At 47.8% G+C, this 16,539-nt stretch overlaps 1 pseudogene; it reads left to right on the top strand.

Annotated features, from left to right (window-relative positions):
* Nucleotides 1-226: 226 nt before the first annotated feature.
* On the top strand, nucleotides 227-7,821 carry LOC149337607 (uncharacterized; annotated as a pseudogene).
* The last annotated feature ends 8,718 nt before the right edge of the window (nucleotides 7,822-16,539 follow it).

The raw sequence follows: 16,539 nt of genomic DNA on the forward strand, positions 1-16,539 counted from the left end.
CGAACAACACATATTTTTCATGGCTCCCCCCTTTTCCAAACCAGATCGCCCTCATAAAAGAGGGCCGAACGATGCAAGTGCGGAGTTCTTCGAAAAACCGATACCATTTCCAAAATTTCACGTTCTTCATAGTGAAGAAACTGAAAAAACCGCAAGAGCCATGTCCCCATTCTTAGTTGCAAAAAGTCTATCTGAGGCCTTGGGTCCCGGGTACAAACTGTCTAAAATGCCTAGTGGTGACCTGCTCCTTGAACTCAGAGACACTGCCCAATACTCAAAACTTCCCAGCCTAGTGTTCATCGGGGAAATCCCTGTATCAGTTACAGCACACCGATCTCTGTACACCGTCCGTGGTGTGATATCCGAAGCAGATTTCATTCACCTCACCGAGGAAGAGATGCTTGAAGGCCTCAGAGAACAGAATGTCATAAGTGTGTATCGTATCAAAATAAGAAAAGACAACAAAGAGATCAATGCAATCAAGGCGGAAAGCTGGGCTAGTTGGTTTGACATAGTTAATTAAAAGACTAGCGCATAAAACTAGGACAAAGACAGAGAAGGAGACAGTACGAGCGCTCGTCCTGTCTCCTTCTCTGTCTTTGTCCTAGTTTTATGCGCTAGTCTTTTAATTAACAAAGAGATACCTACAAAGCACCTAGTACTGACTTTCAACTCAAGCACACACTCCGAATCAATAGAAGCTGGCTACCTCAAAATAAATGTCAGGCATTACATCCCAAATCCACGCAGGTGCTTCAAATGTCAAAGGTACGGTCATGGGTCTCAAAGCTGCCGTGGCCGCGAAACTTGCGATAAATGCGCATCAAAAGAACATGCTTCCGACAACTGTGAAGGAGCAGCACCTCGCTGCGCAAACTGTGAAGGCGATCATCCCACCTATTCGAGGTCATGTCCCTCGTAGAAAAATGAAAAAATAACCGACGATTACGTTACTTCCTAATGCGAAATTTGAGCGCAGCAAATAAGCTGTTCCACCTTTTCGATAGATTGAGGCAAAGAAATTGAGCAACACATGTATGCGCTATCACAGAATTTTTTTTTTATTTTTCACACGTATTCGCAATTTCGGCTCGGGCGGTGCACATATACAGATCCGCCGCCACCGATCTGGCTCTCTCATTGCCACCATACAGGGGTTGCATTGGAGGAGGAGCGAAGAAAGGAATTAAGTTCGAGCCGGCGCTTTGACAACCGGAGACTCGCAGGAAGAGGGGGGAGGGGGGCGGCGTGTACACCCAGCGGCAAACGATGGGGGCAGAAGCGCGCGCAGCAAGCGGACAACACGATAAAGGGAGGAGGGAAGAGATAGCAGCGACTGACTGATGCCGCTGACAGCGATAGCGCTGGGGGGATGAAAGGGGGGCGGAGCTGGTTACGAGGCCGACGACGACGCCGACGACGACGCGAAACCCAGGAACGGACGCCAAAGAGCTGCGCTCTAAAAGAAATTGTTACAATGGAAACAAAACAGAATATCACATTTAAGGAAGCGCGACCACTGTTTTACGCAAAGAACAGCTTCAACTTTTCCACAAAAAACAAACTTTGCTGATGTGGTGCGCAGGGGCGGCTCACCACACAGCACTCCGGCATCTGCCCAGGCCACTTCCCCCGAGCCTATGCCAGGGCCATCCGCGCCCCAGGCAAGGACAGCGAATGCTGCTATGCTATCTCCAAAGCAGGGAGCGCCGGCTCACGGGTCGCAACCCGCAGGACTTCCCCCGTCGGGGGAGGCCCGACACCAACACATCCGCGGTTTCGCGGTCCTCCAGCGCCTCTGGTGAGGTGATGGATACAACTCCCACTCCGCCCGCTTTGCAGCGGCGGACTGGCTATCTCGAGCGAAGAAAAGATAGAACCCCGGTAACGGGCCCAGAACAGTAAATTTCTTCCGTTCCATTCCCACCCAAAAAAACAAACATGACATTTGTGGTTCAATTGAACTGTAGAGGAATGTTGAGGAACTACAGTGATATATCACATATTCTAGGGTCAGTGATGCCTCTAGCTCTATGTCTCAGGAGACCAATCTTGGTCCACAACATTCAAATATCTTAAAACATTATACAACTTTCAGGCGTGATCGCGAACATACAAATAGACTCTCGTGAGGCGTCGCAATCATCATCCAAAGCGGCTTCCCGGCTCAAGAAATCAAACTGAAAACAAAACTTGAGGCGGTTGCGGTTAGCGTCATCACCTACAAAACCAAAACAATATGTTCTGTATATCTTCCCCCACACATCACATTAACATGCCAAGATCTAGAAGGCCTGATCGATTAACTGCTGGAGCCATTTCTGGTAGTTGGCGATTTTAATGCTCACTCTCCGTTTTGGGGAAGCGAACGCTGCGATTATAGAGGCCAAACAATCGAAGATTTTATACTTTCGAATAATGTCTGTCTTTTATATACGGGAAAAGCCACGTATTGCGGCCCAAGGTCAGGAAAAATCAGCTTTCTCCATTTAGCTTTCGCATCACCATTACTTTTTAACGGTTTTAAATGGGATGTTTTAAATGACCCCATGGGCAGCGATCACTTACCTACTGTCACCAGGCTCTCATCGTCCACTCCAATCATCCCCACAAGACCACGGCGCTAGAAAATTCAGCTCGCCGACTGGTAACTTTTTACAAATAGTGCCACTCTGGAAAAGGAATTTTGTGACCACCGTAGCACAGATGATATTAATGAGAAGTTTACTGAATGCATAATATCGGCCGCAACACTCGCTATACCACAAACAACAGGACTTGCACAAAAGAAACATAAAGTGTGGTGGACACAAGAATGCACATTAGCAAAAAAAAACAACAAAACAAAGCCTGGAGTGCTCTGCGTCGATATGCCACTGGAGAGAACTTACCTTTAGGAAGGCAAAAGCCAGAGCGCGGTATGTGCGAAGAAATGCAGAGAAAACCTCTTGGCAGAAATATATCTCCTCAATAAAGAGCTCAATAACATCAAAGAAAATGTGGGAAAAAGTTCGTAAATTTACTGGTGACCATACCCCTTTCACACTTCCTCTCTTGACAGCACCCGGGAGACAAACATCTTTAGAAGAACAGGCCAACATATTGGGCGAGCATTTTGGTGAGATCTCAAGCTCATCCAACTACTCAAAACACATTTCAGAAACACTAAGCAATAGCTGAAAAACAAAAATTTCCATCCGGAGCAGGTATACATGAGGATTACAACCAACCTCTCACACTACAAGAATGAAATAAGGTATTATCTTCTGGAAAAAAGACAGCACCAGGACCGGACAATGTGCATTACGCTATGCTTGCCCATCTCTCGGAGGCTGCTGTAGAGGCACTGTTAAAATTCTTTAATAAAATCTGGATAACTGGAAATATACCTGACGAGTGGAAAAAAGCACTCATAATACCTTTTCTCAAATCCGGAAAACCACCAACAAGTCCTAGCAGTTACAGACCAATAGCCCTCACCAGCTGCATTGCTAAATCTTTCGAAAATGTAATAAACATTAGATTGACCTTCATACTTGAATCTCGGCAACTATTAGATACACACCAATGTGGGTTTAAGAAACCATGCTCGACCACATATCACCTTGTCCGCCTAGAAAACACCATCCGGGAAGCGTTCATCCACAAGCAGCACTGTATTGGGGTCTTCGACTTGGAGAAGGCCTATGATACCACGTGGAAGTTCGGCATCCTCCGTGACCTTGCAGTGCTAGGTATCCGCGGCAGGAAGTTGAACTGCTTGAATGACTTCCTGCCTAACCGCACATTCCGAGTCCGCCTAGGAGCAACTCTCTCCATGACTTTCACCCAAGAGAACGGCGTACCCCAGGGGTGTATTCTAAGCACGACAATCTTCATAGTAAAAATGAATTCCTTAGCTAAAGCAATACGCAAGTCCATAATCACACTAAATAAACTAGGTGCTTGGGCAGACAGAAATGGATTTAAATTTTCTCGTCAAAAAACAGTAGCTGTTCTTTTTTCATTGCGACGAGGCCAACAGGTCGATCCCAATCTATACCTGAATCACACTGCGCTCCCAATTAAACAAGAACACCAATTTTTAGGCCTAACTTTCGACAAGAAACTCACATTTCTACCACACATAAACAACCTTAAAAAGAAAGCTTCTCAAGCCCTCAATGTCTTAAAAGTGTTCCCCCGGAAGCGGTGGAGGTCCGATAGAGCAAGCCTTTTACAAATATATCGCTCTCTGGTGCGCTCCAAGCTGGACTACGGGTGCATAGTATATGGTTCGGGAAGAGCATCCTACTTAAAAAGATTAGACCCCATTCATAATCTTGGTCTGCGCCTATCATCTGGAGCATACAGAACATCACCAGTAGTTAGCCTTTACGTTGCAACTATTGAAGCCGCTCTTGAGGATCGAAGAATCGCCCTTATATGCACATATGTCTTAAAAATCCGTTCTCTTCCGAAACATCTCTGCCATCCAATTGTCACCAAGTGCGCATCTAAAAGATTATTCATCAACAAACCACATTCTATCAGGCCATTACTAGTGCGCTTTGAAGATAAATGCGAAGAGCTAACAGTGCTAGATGCCCTGCCGAATATTGCACAAAGGAATGAATATTTGCCACCATGGTACAGCCTGCCTTCAGTATGTGACTTCACAATGACACATTTAGACAAAAAGCAAACGCCAAACGAGTACATATTACGGGAATTCTTTGCACTACAAGAAAAGTATCACACCTACATTGAATTTTATACCGATATCTCAAAAACAGTCATGTTGGAAGTGCAGTAATGCAAGAAAAAAATAAACAGATAATGCGACTACCAGAATGCGCATCAGTTTTTACTGCTGAGTGTTATGCCATCTTCGTAGCTGTAGAAAAAAATAGTAAGAGAGTACATCAAAAATAGCATCATTTAAACCGATTCCCTCAGTATGCTCAAAGCACTGCACTCCAGGAATGCTACTGAACCCATAATAGGAAACATCATACATAACATAGTTAAAATCACAAAACAAAAGCATAACATTAAATTCCGCTGGGTTCCTAGCCATGTTGGAATTGTATGTAATGAGAAAGCAGATGTATGCGCTGCACAAGCCCGGAATGGCCAAATAAAGTAAGTGAACATACCGCATAGGGATTGCTTAAAGTTTATCTACAGTAAACTCAGAAATAAGTGGCAGGCAGCATGGGAAGAGCACTCAAACAACAAATTACATTCTGTTAAGCCCATTTAAGGGGAATGGCAATAATGTAGGCATCAAGAACGTTTTACCGAAGTTATTTTATGTCGACTCCGCATTGGACACACCCACCTCACACACAACATTCTGCTAACCAAACAAAACAAACCTCTCTGTGAAATGTGTGGTGCTGAACTCAGTGAACCACATTTTAATTTCATGTATAGAACTAGAACAACTAAGAAAGAAATATTTTACATTTTACAGGGAAAGCACCCAATTACACCCCATGCTACTTTTAGGTGATCGAGCAATGGTTGACATCTCATGTATTTTTAGGTTTCTCAAGGAAGCCAGCATTTTAAACAAACTCTAAGTATAGAAATCTTCACCTTTAACAAAAACTCTAACCTTGTATTTGGGGTATCATAGCCTCAGTTGCTTTTGCGCCATTAAAATCAATATAACTAACTAACATAGGCGTGCAGCTCAGAGAACGGAACAATCGTGGCGAGCTGGCCGTGGTCTCCTATACGGATATTTACGGTAGAAGTACTTTGATTTGGGCTAGTTGGTTCATATTTTGAAAGTAGTTCGGACGGTGCGAAAACAACAAAGACAAAGGAGACACGAACACAACAGGACGGGCGCCCGTCCTGTTGTTTTCGTGTCTCCTTTGTCTTTGTTGTTTTCGCGCCGTCCGAACTACTTTCAAAATTTACGGTAGGCATGCCGAATGCCGCATCAAACACTCAGGGCTTCTCTTCCATTGGCTGCTGACGAATCATCGCTGCGTCACCGCGCTCCAGATGGAAAAATGGGGAGTCTTTGATTACCAAATGTACACACCTATTTTCTACGACGCTATGGTTAAGTTCACTGCCCTTAGAAACCTGCAGTTTTCCATGGTATTCCAGAGGACATCGACTTACAAGCAGCTGCTGGACGCGCTGCACTGCTTGCCCGACCTCGAGGAGATCGCCTTGGAAGTTTTCGACGCCGGCGAAGAATACAAGAACGTGGCCACCCTAGCTCACGTAATTAGGACAAAAGGCAACCTTAATCGGCTGGCGATCGAGGACTTAGGTGTTGGAGGCGTTGGGCCATATATGCAGTGTGATCCACCAGTCATGTGGTGCATCACGGCAGGGCTACGGAGCAACACGATCATCAGCGACCTTTGCATAGACGTCAGCTGGTTGAAAGCAGAAGTCTGCTGTCTTTTCTCGCAGTTTATCAAACAAAGCGGCTCGCTGAAGTCGTTGCGCCTGTTCAGTTGGATCGAAAGGCCCACCTTTAACGTAGCCGATGTCGCAGGAGCGGTGGAGGACTCGAAGACGCTGGTTAGTTTACAGCTGAATGGCTTTATCATCGACACCAGTGAGACTTGGGCACTGGAGAGGTCCCTGTCCAGTGCCAAGAAACTGCAGCAGCTGGAGCTCATCTCCTGCGGACGGGCCTTGAGAGAGCTGAACAGTGAGCAGAACTCAGGATTCAAAACTGAAAGCGACTCATATAGCGTGGTTCGAAGGATTATGAAGCCCTTTGTCCACATGGTGCGCAATGTGAAGTCACAGCGAATGCTCAGATTCCCTTTATATCTCCATACACCGAAGGACCAGCGGGTGTTGTTCCACACATTGGCGAATGAAGACTCTGTCGAAGATGAATTCATACGTGTTCGACTCATATCACATCGTCAGTAAGCCAGGAACCGGCGTCCAAGTAATAATCGATTGCCTTTATAGAGGTGACCCGCTGATGGACGGGGTAACAGAGTGGGCCCGAGTTGTAAGCATTTTCCTGCTGGTATGCGGAGCAGCGCGCTCGGTTGGCCAATATAAGCAGTTGCACACATTCCACAGCCTATCAACCCTGACGGTGGAAGTTTATGCCTCTGTTGCTGCCGAACAAGCGGAAATTCTTGCTGAATTCCTGAGGCTCACCAAGTCACTGAGCACGATCACATTGAGCTTTGAGGCGAAACGCGTGGAATCAATGGTTGTGCTCGACGGACTAGCATCACGGCTCTCATCATTGAAGGCTGGTGTAGGAGCAGGCGAACCGGAAGCCTCCTCGCAGACGTCGTCTGCTCGAGTAAGAGGTTACGGGCGCTTACGTACAACTTGCACAGCGGGTATCAATCACGAGTGTTCTTCTCTACGCTCGCCAAGTCCATCCGGAACAACATCACCCTCCTTTCGGTGACGACGGTTGACTTCACTGTTCCAGACAGACAGCCAGACTGTGTTAACGAAGTCCTCACCCGCAACAGCCAGTTGCTGGCTCGCAGCGCACAATTCGTAAGCGGCCGCGCCTTCGACAAAACTGGTGCAGAGGCACTCGAGTTAATCGGCTCGAACCTCATGCTCGTGGAAGAAGTTCAAGAAATGGCGCCAGTAAATAAAACAGAAGCTGAGGACTTGGTCAGAAAGAGCATTGGTGATCTGTACGAGATGGACGGCTTCATGAGAGCAGCCGGTGTTGCCCGGCACAGCGTCGTCTGCAAACAAAGCCCCGACGGCCGGCCCGGCCTAGATGCACTTCCGTGGCTTTCCTGGTTGCACCTGCGTCGATACTTGCGCCTGATGGACGTTGTAGGCCCTTTTATCCCTTTATTGGTCCTCTAAAAAAAGGTAGAAAAAAAATAAAAGAAATAGAGAGGATGCCTGAGCAGCAATGCTTTGCCAGGCTTAGCGCCAATTCAAAATAAATAGAAAAGAACTAAATGTTCCAAAGAAAAAAAATTTTCAGCAAAAAACGGAGGATTTAAAAAAAACTCAGAAGAAAAGAAAACAAAAGGTTCAGCACAGTAAACGTTAGTCGCAGGCAAACAGCCAAAGCACAACGTGAAGTCCGCGGAAAAATAATAAAAAAAGAAAATCCAAGTCACTGCAAAGTAAAGAAGTGCTTTGGACTGGGCTAGTTGGGACATATTTTCATAAATGCTGCGCTGCTTAGTTGCACACGGACAAAGAAACTGGACAAACGCTGAGGTTAAGCGCAATCTACCAACTGAAGTTTTATTCCTTGGAATAGGAAAAAGGAAAAGACCAGCTCATGACGTAATCAGAGGATCGTGAAAGCACATAAAACATAACAGTGCACTGTAACAGCAAGAAGAACTATGGAATGAAACCATGACAAAAAGATCATATGAAAATAAAAACTTTATCTAAGCCCGGGATGAAATCGCACTCAACCCCCACCCCCCCGCGCGCCGCGCATCTGACACGCGCGGTTGATCCTATGCAAGTCTTTTGTCTCTCCGCAGCATATCTATTTCCCTGCGGGAAAGGGCTACGGAAGGGGCGCTAACGTAATCGCCTTATTTGCCAGAAATCATCCGAAAGGCCTCAATTACCTCACTCTTTTTCTTTTCTGTTGCCCGCGCCAAATTACCGTGTTTTGGAAATATGGGCTGCACTCGTGTTTCAGGCAATGGTTCGCCAAGTTTTCTGCATTCTGCATGGAGCGACATTTCCTCCTGTGCTCCAAAAGCCTTTCATTAAGGCATCGCCCAGTTTGCCCCACGTAGCACTTGCCGCAAGAGAGGTGAATTTTGTAAACCATCCCCTTAGAGCATGGAACAAAGGGCGAAACATGCTTAACGCCGCACGCACTTTTCTCATCTGCAGGTCCTTCCTGGTTAACTTTTTTACAGATGCCTTTAAACTTTAAAGGAGCTGAAAAGACAACCTTCACATCAAACCTCTGCCCAATGTTCTTCAGCCGGTGCGAAATGTCATGCACATAAGGGAGGACCGCGAAAGGCTTCTTTCCATCACTTTGCTTCGGAGGCGAAAGCTCTTGATGTATTCTTAAGTTTCTTAGGCAAGTTTCAGCAACACCAATTAGAGGCCTTAAGGGATATCCAGAAGAACAAAGCCGGCCCATTTGGATAAACAAGCTATCATCCATTTTATCGTCACATGAGGGCCTGCTTCATACAGGACATCGCGATGCCTCTTTTTACAAGCTTGGTGTGCCCGGATGTAAAAGGAAGAATGCCCTTATCTCCTCTCGTTTTATAAAACCAACACATGTGGTCGCCTGAGAACACCATACTAATATCCAAAAATTGGAGCTGGGAATCTGAGGGGCGTTCTGACGTGAATTGGAGCCCATGATGTGCACACGGGATTAGTGATAAAATATCTTCAGTTCTGGTCTTCGAGTACAAATCCTAAGGCAGGCAAATGAGGAAATCGTCGACATACCTGAATGACCCTGTGATCCCCAACTCAGTTAACTTCGGATGCAGCGTGCGGTTGCCTCTGGCCAAGAACAAATCACTCAATATGGGCGCAATACATGAGCCTATGCAAATTCCATCCTTTTGGGAGAGAATCACACCCTCAAATTCGACAAAAAGTAACTGGAGGTAGGCTTTCAGTAGGTTCAGAAACCGATCCACTGCAACACCACACTTGTTCTGAAAGCCAACTGCCCCGTAGGCGTCAATGCATTCTTCGACAGCAATAGGCACCTCCCTCTGCGAAATATTATAGAAGAGGTCCTTGACGTCCACTGAGAAGCACAGCACCGGGATAGACACACGCAGAAGCGAAACGAGATCTCTCGAGTCCCTTATTAACATGGGGTCTTCAACCGGCAGAAGGTCCAAAGCGCTCTGCATGAACTTTGCCGCGCACCTCTGCCAGGTGTCCCGGTCCTCAACAATCACTCGGAATGGCGCTCCTTCTTTGTGGGTCTTCACAGAAAAGAAGGGTTGGAGCGCAAGATTTTTGCTGTTGTTTATGTCTCCAGCAAGGCGGTGTAGTCCCCCTCCTTCACAAATCTTGGCGGCTTGTGTACGGGCAGCACTGAGTAGTTTCAAGTCGAGCTTTTTTCTGCACTCAAAGTAGTTCATGATGCCTTCCTTTGCCTTTTTTCTGTATTCTTCCTTGTACATCACCGCAAACTCCCCGGTTTTGTCTGTCAGAGCGACGCGTAAGTCCGAGTCACGCAACCAGTTGACAGCTCGGTCTGGCCTCAACCGCGACGTGTCCCCGTGCGTTCTAGCAGCCCCCGCAACCGCGCACAAGGCTTCAGCTGCGCACACCTTCCTGTCTTCCTCAGGCGCCCTGTCTGATACCTTGGGGGGGAAATCTGACTGTGCAGCCTGCTCGTGGCCCCCCCCCCCCCCCCGCCACCGAATACGGGCCGGTGTAGTTTCGGCTACTAGGCTTTGTTTCGGTGCAATGCCAGCAGTGGGGATGGGATTGCCGGGACCCATCCTCTGGAGATGCAAACCCCCAATGGGAGTGGCAGCGACTCCCAGACGACTGTGAGGGCCAGTCGTGCACGTGAGGTCCGATGCCTGAGCGGAGGCAGGCCTGGGTTTATACTCAGGTTGGACCCACGAAATCCGGCCCGGAAGGCATGTCAAAACGCCAAAAGGTTTTCGAATACATGCTACCTTCCTTCCTCTGCGCGCGGGGGCGTGCAAGTCTGGCTACCGACGCGTCGGTTTCTGGTTACGGAGAAACCAGGTCCGCGCGGGGGTTCATAGTGGCCAGGCTCTGAGGACCGCCGCCCCGGGGAAGCGGCCTTACGGCCGGCCGCAGGCTTAACCGCCTGCGGGATGCCGGGGGATGAGGGCTTAGTACTGCCTCGTAAGAGTCTGGCGAAAACCGAAGATGTGTGGAGTACCGGTGGAGTAGGCCCGGGTCATCTCATCCTAAGCCACGTTCTTGGTTAGTGGCCCGGTCGCCCAGCCTTGAACACTCTCTCCTCAGTAGGAGAAGAGTAAGCTAGGAGAGGAAATAAGTGCATGGATGGTTGGAGGAAGCACAGATGGGCCCCCCGGAGTCTGACCGGTTCTGAGGCCGCGAGGCCGTTGACGAACTGGGCGTCCACTGGCGTGGACAATCACACATACTTCCGGTGTCCGAAAAACCGCGAAAAACCTTCAACGGCTAGTAGCCGGCAGGTGGGAAAAGCCTTCTAGTGAGCGATGAGGAGCCCCAGGTAGCTACTGACCCCGTGTTAGGTTTTCCTGTCTCCGACGGTCGGAGCCCGTTGCGTATGGTGGGTGGTCGGGCATCCCGTGAGTGGGGCCGCACCATTGGGCAATCTCGATGCTCTCCCTGCCCTGGCCAGGCGGGCCAGTAATGGAGTCGAGATAATTGAAGGATCAGAGCAAAAATCTCGCTGTCCCCATTCCCTTCCCACGTCCCATTTCCCTTTCCGCTACTTCCCAGGGGAGGTCAGGGGAGCCTCCCCGGGCCCGCTCTCTCGGCTGTGGGTCGCTAATGTAGCATTATCCCTAATATTTTATTTTTCCACCCACGGGTGGTCAAATTACAACTTGCCTACGGGCATCCTCTTTTATTTTCCAATTGGGTTAAGCCTGTTGTGTGTAAACGGTGCAGGCAGGGGCCTATTATTTTTATTTCCTTTTCGGTTGCCCCAACCTATTCAATGTCTGATACCTTGTGGACCATACTGATGATATCAGCAGCGTCAGCTCTCGGTTACACGGAGAACTTAGGCCCTTTGCTCAGCACTTCCTCGACCTGCTTAGGTAGCGTTAGTTCTGTCATATTAATTGGTCCCTTCCTGTCACCCGGAGGCCTGACGCGCTTCTTCGGAATTGTTGGGAACGCTGAGCCCCACATACGCTCACATTCGGCCTCAGCGGCATCCAGAAAGAACCGTGACATGACTTTTGCGTCTCCAGGCCTAAGGTATGCCGAACAGGTATTCCTTATCCCAAGTTGGAACAAAAGTACTTGGCACAATGTTTCTGATCGCAGGATCTTGCCCACACGTCTTGAAGCTGCTTCCGTTCGGATCACTCTTCCAAACACGGCAGTGAGCACAGGTGACGACAGACCATGGCCGAGGGCATACGTCAGAGTACGCGTTCGCCACCGGGCTTCAGCGATGAAATTGATGAACACGCAAATACGAAAAGAAAAAGCGTGAAGTAATTGAGGCCTTCCGGGTGGTTTCTGGCAAAGAAGGCGATTACGTTAGCGCCCCTTCCATAGCCCTTTCCCGCAGGAAAATAGATATGTTGCGGAGAGACAAAAGGCTTGCATAGGATCAACCGCGCGTGTCTGTTAGATGCGCGGCGCGCGCGGGGGGGGGGGGGGGGGTTGAGTGCGATTTCATCCCGGGCTTAGATAAAGTTTTTATTTTCATATGATCTTATTGTCATGGTTTCATTCCATAGTTCGTCTTGCTGTTACAGTGCACTGTTATGTTTTATGTGCTTTCACGATCCTCTGATTAAGTCGTGGGCTGGTGTTTTCTGTTTTCCTATTCCAAGGAATAAAACTTCAGTTGGTAGATTGTGCTTAATCTCAGCGTTTGTCCAGTTTCTTTTTCCGTGTGCAACTAAGCAGCGCAGCATTTATGAAAAGATGTTCCAACTAGCCCAGCCCCAAGCACTTCTTAACTTTAGTTCGAGTTCAACGGGCTTCTTTGTTCCCTCCAGACCCCCTCTTCAACGTATTTGTGTGTTCATCAATTTCATCGCTGAAGCCCGGTGGCGAACGCGTATTCTGACGTATGCCCTCGCCCATGGTCTGTCGTCACCTGTGCTCACTGCCGTGTTTAGAAGATTGGCCCCAACGGCTGTAAACGCCTGTTTAATCTTCTCGCTACTGTTGTTTTGTCAGAGTCTAACTCTGTCTCCTTCTCCGGTGCCTTAGTAGGGTCCCTTCCACTGTCCTGCACTATGGTTTCTCTTGTGTGTAGCATCTTCATGTGGCTCACCATGTCGATGCCCTTGAGCGTCTCCAAATGCAGTGGGCATTGCATATTAGTCTTAGAGCGGGTTTTCGATGTGTTTGGGTCCAGCATCGACCTGAGTGAATTATGATTCCTTTTTGTACCCATAGTACCCCTTAATCTGTTGTAGAAACCTGCCCATTTAGTCTGCTCCTGTGACATTGAATATTCTGCTGCTTTAGTTATCCCTACAATGCATCTGTGTAAGCTTCTATTTAGGCGTTGTCTCTTGTTCTCCTTAACTAGTCTGCGCCTTGCCCTCGACAAGTGTAGCAAGAGTGGATTGACAAAAAAGGTGTGTAGTGTTTACGTATTTTTGTTTCTAAGCTCATTCTGCGGTTCTTTTGAAACCTCAGCGAAACTTTAGGCATGCGTCTTTAGTTCTACATGGAATTCAGTTTATTGTCCCTATTCTAGTACTCTTATTTAGTCGTGTGTGAACACTGTATTGCTTAGTATGTATATATGAACACATCAAAATCTGTCTATCATGGTTGTGTAGGCAACAGTTCACGAGTATTACCATGCCTCATGGTTTTAAAATTACGTGTGTTTTTGTATTTACAAAGTGTGCATACATATTGGCTGTTTTCTTGCTGAAATTAATGATGCCAAGATGTGCACGTGCTTTCAAGAGCTATAGTGTCGTGGTGAATTCGAAATTGCTGTTGGTGATGCTTGTTGGCCGGCTTGTTGTAATGCTGTTTATGCTCATTTGTGTCCCTTCGATCGCTGGTTAAGTAACTTTCCCATCTGCCCTTATAGGTTCTGACCCTGGAAGCATTGGGTATTGGAAGATCAATGGAAGAAAAGTATTGAGATCCGTGGAGGCGGACAAGAAAATGGCCAAAAACCAGGGTGACCAGGAGCGAGAAGTTGCAAATTTTTTTAAGAGTTTGCCCTTGCTCTTGCAAAGAGAATATAACCTATTCGACAGCAAAGCCACATACTGTCGTGGATGCTGACCGTCGCGGAAACAGCTATGCACATGCTCCGTCTACAAGAAGCAGGACAACAAGAAGAAGAAGGAGACATAAAGCCGGTGATTGCTGTCCTTTTAGACATGAAGCGACAAGGAGAAAAACAAGAAGACAGAATGCCAGTCATTCCTGTCCTTCCAGACACACTTGTCTTTTATTCTGCGCTTTTCACACCAGTGTGCACTGTTAAAGGTGAGCACTCCGAAAAGTGGAAAGCTAAATCAAGCTTGTGTCTTTACACTGAAGGAATGCAGAAAACAATTTCATGAATTGTCTTGATGGCGGAAACATTGGCACTTGCTGTCCTCAGGATTATTTCTCCAGAGTTCATTTCTCCACACAGTTCCATTTATATGTGCAGCCCTCATCTTGTTACAAAAAAAAATTAAACTGTTCGCTAGAAGGCATACCAAGGGTGAAATGTTGTTATAATGATCATTTGAAGTAGATGCTGAAGTAGAGATCAGTATAGAATTTGTAAATGCATTGCATGGAGTTCAGGTTCGATGACATAATTTTTTTTCTTCCTGTGCCTGAGTTCATGGGCCTCCCTGCGGTCATTTCGCTGTTCACTCGGGCCATCCAACATATTGTCGAAAGCACACCAATCCATGCAGTCATAGGCTTTCGTGCACATCGTTAGTCATGGAAATGCACAGTGCAGTGTACGAGACATGGCTTGGAATGGTTTGTGCGATGTTGCAGTACTGTTCCTATTTTTCAGAAGCCATACAGTTAAATCCGCTTTGGAGTACTGCTGCGACATTCACCGTACAAGTGGCTGCTACAACACCGTACAACAAGTGCCTCATGCTGTTGTGCCTATTTGCGCCTCGTGACAACAGTAAAACGGTAATTTTAGCATGCTTATTTTTTTTATTATGCTGTTCTGTTAGCCAGTTCATGCCTTGCATTGTTGTTCTGCCAATCACGGCACATTTTATTTGTGCTGAAATTTTAAAACTACTAAGGAAAGTACAGCGTGTTTCCAAAGTGGACCTAGTATTAACGGCATGTGGTTCTCAACTACATCTTTGATCTCGGCTGTTTGATTTGCTCTGCTGCTGGGCAAAAGGCACGAATATAGCAGACAGGTGCTTATTTTATATTAGTACTACAGCTGTGCAAGTTAACACTAGATATCTAGCTGAAATGAAGTTTTAATTGGAATGAAAGGCAGATAATTTACTGCTTTTGTTGTTGAATTGTCTGATTTTGGAATATGATAAAACATTTGTACGGCGGGATTAAAAGCACTGGTAGCCGTCACAAACGCAGCACCGATGTTCTGGTTTCGAAGCTCGTAGTTGCCTCGTAGTCTGCCGGGCGGCTGCACTCCTTGTCTTCTTTTACGTCTACGGGTTCGGCGCAACTTCTTCACTACAATCAACCCCCATCCAAGAAAGGGGAAGCCATGCTGGCGACGAAATGATAACGGGGTCGTAGTATGGCTTCAAGCGGTCGACGTGAACGATCTCACGGCCACGGTGGTGAAGGTCGCTGGAGTGAGCTAAAGGTTCCACGAGGTAGTTGACAGGGGAAGTCTGTTGGATGACACGATAGGGCCCTTGATATTTCGCAACCAACTTGATGGACAGGCCCCCTGGTGATGAAGGCACCCACAGCCAGAGGCGATCACCAGGAAGGAAGGTATGGGCTTTCTTGGGCTTTCTTGTACTGGTCTTCTGATGTCAGGGAACGGGCCAGCTGGCGGCACTCTTCAGCATGCCTCGCAGCTTCGGAAACCGATGTGTACTCCGAAATGTCCGGTCGGTAGGGCAGGATGGTGTCTAGCGGAGACGAAGGCTCGCGAGCATACAGGAGAAAGAATGGAGAGAATCCAGTGGTTGCTTGGACAGCGGTGTTATACGCATATGTAACGAATGGTAGAATCCGGTCCCAATTGGAGTGATCGGAGGCGATGTATATGGACAACATATCGGCCAGTGTGCGATTGAAGCGTTCGGTAAGCCCATTGGTTTGCGGGTGGTAAGCGTTTGTGGTCCGGTGGACTTTGTGACATTCATGGAGGAGCACTGCAACAACCTCAGATAAGGATTTGCCTCTATCGCTGAGAAGCTCACGAGGGGCGCCATGCCTCAAAATGAAGTGGTGAAGAAGAAAGGAGGTGCCATCAGTTGAGGTGGCGGCCGGAAGTGCTGCAGTTTCCGCGTATCGAGTGAGGTGATCGACGGCCACGATTATCCAGCAATTCCCCGCTGGCGTGTACGGCAGACGCCCATACAAATCGATTCCCATACAAATCGGTCCGGGCAAGGGAGAAACTGTAGCGGAGCAGGAGGATGTGGGGGAGGAGGCTTGCGACGCTGGCAGTCGGTACACGAGCGCACATACATAACGACGAAGTTATACATGCCGCGCCAGTAGAAGCGCTGTCGCAACCGTTCATAAGTCTTCAACACTCCCGCATGGCCACACTGGGGATCGTTGTGGTAAGAAGCGCAGACAGCACTACGGAGGTGGCGAGGTACGATAAGCAGCCACTTATGGCCGACTGGCATGTAATCGCGTCGGTAGAGGAGGTCGTCACGAAGAGCGAAGTGTTGCGCCTGACGACGAAGGGCACGAGGGGCCGACGAGGGCGACGAGTTGGTGAGGAGAGCG

Source organism: Amblyomma mixtum, chromosome 7, assembly GCF_055824585.1.
Source record: "Amblyomma mixtum isolate Tamu chromosome 7, ASM5582458v1, whole genome shotgun sequence".
Classification (NCBI taxonomy): domain Eukaryota; kingdom Metazoa; phylum Arthropoda; class Arachnida; order Ixodida; family Ixodidae; genus Amblyomma; species Amblyomma mixtum.